This window comes from Rhipicephalus microplus, chromosome 5 (assembly GCF_043290135.1).
Source record: "Rhipicephalus microplus isolate Deutch F79 chromosome 5, USDA_Rmic, whole genome shotgun sequence".
Lineage (NCBI taxonomy): Eukaryota > Metazoa > Arthropoda > Arachnida > Ixodida > Ixodidae > Rhipicephalus > Rhipicephalus microplus.
Genome location: NC_134704.1, coordinates 56,081,755 through 56,086,205, shown reverse-complemented (window position 1 = coordinate 56,086,205; position 4,451 = coordinate 56,081,755).

Here is a 4,451-nt window from a genome sequence, read left to right as displayed (position 1 = left end):
AAACGCAGATAGTAATACACAAAAAAAGAGAGAAAAGGTGAAAATGAACAAAGAGAGCAAGAAATAGAGCTAGAAAGAAGGAAGGAGTGGTAAATAGAGACGGAGATAGACGGGGAGAAAAGAGACAAGATACACAGAAAGAAAGAAATACAAATACAAAGAGAAGTTATCTACATTTTGGTTCTAGCCTTGCGTCACTAGTGCAAACTGCGCATCGATCTTTTTTTCCTTGATTTTAATGTTCCTAGTTTTGTGTCTCATATCGTCAGAATCAGCCGCCAGACTAAGCAGCGTGATGGAGGATCGTGGAAGGCGAAGCGCTTAGCCCTGACCGTTCGGTGAAGCTGCAGGCTAAGAAAAAAAAAAGACACGACTTGTTCGAAAGAAAAATTTTATTTATACGCAGCTAGGTGTCTTTATATAAGGTATTATGCGTAATTCTGATGCCCATGGTGTGCTGCAGCTACGGCTGAACCCGTGTAAGTGAATAAACACAAAGGACATCACGTGACGACGTCGCTGTGCGACTTTATCAGTGTTGCATGACACCATCATCATGACGTCATAAAACGTGACGTCACGACGCGATGTCTTCGCTTGCTCAAATATGGGCCCGTATAGGAGGTACTGCAAGACTACGTATAAGGTGTTAGAAAGACTTATATCCCCAAGGCCGTGCGAAACTACTTTACATGCAGAAGACATTCGAGCAGTCTTATGAAAATGTATGAAGAACGGTGGGAGGTTCGTTTGACAGGCACTGATTGATTGATTGATTGATTGATTGATTGATTGAACCTTAATGATGCCCAGATAAGGAAAACTGAAAGAATTCAGTACTAGCACAGGCGTCTTCACTCCGGGGCTGCGACAGAATTTTTCAGCTTTGTTTTTCCCCACGTGGTGGTAAAAAAACATTTATTTCAGAAAAAGTTTACTAGAGAGTGCCGACGTCCCCATGGTACACCGATATTTAGCTCACCTCTAAGCTCTGGCTCAACTTTACATTTCCATCTTGCGAGATTATTCACTCTGTAGTATTCTTCCACAGGGGTCTTGAGTAGTAGCCGTACTACTCTAACCCTGACAATTAGACACTGAACCTAAATGCATTTGACGTATTTAAAGGTCTCAATTAAAGTTGCATGTTTCTTGTAAGAAAGTTATGAAAGAGCCTCTCTCTGCGGACGTTCATTTGTAGCTTCAATAACGCAAAACTGCATTATAATATTGAAACCTGTGCTCCTGAAGTGGGCAAAACTAACTAGGCTTGTATTGATGTTTGTTTACTTTCGGTTTTATAGGCAGTGCACTTCCGGCATAGTTTTGTCTTATGTAGCACCAGATATGCCATTGTGACTACGTATAGGAAATGCTGCATGTAACTCTCCCATAGAAGACTATATACGGAGTACTCAGCATCATCGACCATTTATTTTTTACACTTTGAATCGTTACAACAGCCCCATGACAAATTTTTAGTTAGACGGTAACAGTTGTCCTTTGTCCGATAAAGAGCATTATGCCAAAAGAATTTATAGGGGCGAAACTCCTTAAAGCGGCACCCGTTCGGACCTCGTAGGAGTCGTAGTGTGTAACCAGTCTTACGTTTTGACCTGCAAGGTGGTGCTGGTGGGAGATTTCTCATGTGCGTTGTTGAACAATAAAAAAAAAAATTCGCAGCGTGCGTGTTAACTAAAAGCTGAATTCTCCTGTCTCTCATTCCCCATTAGCAGCCATTGGCATATACATTCAGCACTATCTGACAAGAAAGGGTTGTTACGTTATACTCGCTGGGCGTAACCTCCTTGGTTTTAGAAAGGTTTAGCGAGCGTTGAGCCGCAGTGCCACGAATACAGTGAACTATTATACATCATGAACTCGAGGTGGTTAAAGCTGGGAAGTAGACACGAAGCGAAAGCCGTAAGAAAGTGTGCGTTGGTGTGCGGGCTAGTTGGTTCGACGTCTTGCTTAGGGGAGCGCGGATTTGGTCAAGAAAAGAACACGGGACAAAAAGGGTGCTTCCTTGCAGCTGAATTTATTCGAAAAAGATTCACGCCAAAATCGTGCCATCCCTGAATCCGTCCCCCGCTACTTGATGATTTACGCCAATGCGTTCAACAGAGCTCCACAATGTTTTGCTACCACCAGTGGTTGTAGAATCCCTGCGCTGCCACCATGGCGACGTGTGTTACCAGTGTCCCCGTATTTCACCGAAAGAAGTATACGCCGCACGAACGAGTTGAAACGTTGTGTAATAATAATAATTAAAAACACCAGGCCTACATGGAAGGCCCAGCGCAGTCACAGCGAAAGCTAGAAGAGAGGCCTTTCAGAGCCTTTCAAAACACTCTTTGGGTAGCTACTGCTGCTTGATACCCACTAGGGCATTATTAATAAACTTTTGGGTATAGTATGCGCTGGCATTCCCTATGCTATTTTTCGTCATTATTCCGAGAAGCGAGGTATCTGCTAAACACTTGCAAGGAATTTCGTGCCAATTGTTCATGCAGTGGCTGACGACGATGAAGAATTATGGCTGAAGTGGGCATGCGCCAAAGTTAATAGGGGAACAAGAACAAGCTTTTATAAGGGGTTGGAGCATTGGATGACCAACTCGTTACACTTCTTGCATCGTGCGACAACTGGTTGTACTTTCGCTGCTTTAAAACGCTTTAAAAGTTGTATTAACGCGATTGCTTTCCCGACATCAAGCCTGCCTAAGGCAAGTTTGCCAACATGTCACAAGCACCAGCGTACGTATCTCAATAATAGAATGTGTTTTTTTTTTTACTTCTAATTTTGCGCAATGTGGTCATGGACACAGGTGGCGGTGGCGGAAAACTGCGCGTGACCCGAGCTGGCAACAACGACTGGGCTGGCAACAAGCGGACTCGGGTTCGAGCCTCACAGTGTCTTTGGTGCAAGATTTGCCAACAAGTCTTAAGCACCGGTGTAGCTCAGTGGCAGAATACTGGGCTGGCTCCCAGCAGCCCCGGGTTTCCAGCTCCACTGTGTCTTTAATGCTAGTTTTTTTTTCTCTATTTTCGCGCGATGTGGTTACGGACACCGGAGGTGACAGCGGCGGACAACTGCGCGTGACCCGAGTTGTGATCTCATAACAGCTTTCGCTGTAAAAAAATGGTCCATTTTGCCCGAAGGGAACCCTGATAGAATGCTAAGCAGCAGCATTGTGCACGGGTGGCGTAACGGGCTAAACAGTGCTAACAAGGGTGCTGCATTGAGCGATGGAAGATTCCTTTGAAGTGATGGCTGGCATAGGTTTTGTAGGTGACACGTACAGACATGTTCCAACGCGCACGTTAGGCAGCGTCAGGTTTATTGCGCATGAACCGACGAGTCGGCGGTGTAGCGAGCGGCGGTCACAGCACGTGTTGCGGGCGAATGGACGAGGCGGCACCTGCGGGAGCCGTGGTGAGCTCGTTTCAGGCAAGGGTAAGAGTGACGTCAGCGAGCACTGCGAGGGGAGCGGGACGTCAACACACAGCAGCGGCGTGACGTACTTGGCACCGCGCCAACACCTGCGGCGCGCGGTGCCTTCGTACGGAGAGACAACGTTACACAGGCTAGTCAAAAGGCATCTGAAATATAAGTCTTGACGTATACCCAACGCAGCCACTCTATTGCAGCCGTTATGCAGCCCTGACGTGATTTCGCGTTTCACTGCTAAGTCGTGAAAGTCTGTAACTAAACAAGATTTTTCTTGCGGCCAATCGTTCACTCCACACGCCATGTTTTGTTCGTTGTATGACTGCAATGCTAACAATAACTGAAATTACAGATGGAGTGGTGTACTACTGACTTCGCGCGGATTAGAACCCATTACGGTATCATGTATCACACAAGATTGGTTAAGCAAGAGCGTCAGTACACAACCATAATTCGTTTCACTTGTGGGAACAGATGGCTCAGAACAAACATTTATTCGTTGGGTAACCAAGCTGATGTCTTAGCCACGATGTCTGAGCTTCTCTGTGTCTCCGTCTTTCACGGACGCAAGGCACACTGCTCACTAAACATTTATAGACAGCTGCGCCAGCTTCATGGTGGCATTAGGGCTTACTCTCTCTGTTTTCAGTTTATGAGAACAACGCTTTTTGTAGAGGTTAACTTAAAACAAGAAAATAAAGAACTACTAAGTGCAAACTGATCTTGAGAAGTATGCTTCTCCTCACTAAAACGCTCATGGCAGAGCAGCTAGCTTTCCAAAGCTTTTCGTACCAAGCTACGGACGTACGCATAGTATGACTGATATAGAACGCTCAAGATTAACATCACCAAGCACTGTTAGCGTTTATTGCGGAGCATGCGGGCAATGTATGTCGTAATGAGGAACCGTCTTGGTCGTCGTAAATGGTGAATGTTCGCCAGAAACAAAAACGGGTATGCAGCTCCCATTATCCACCTGAACCAAAATTTTCAGCTTATAT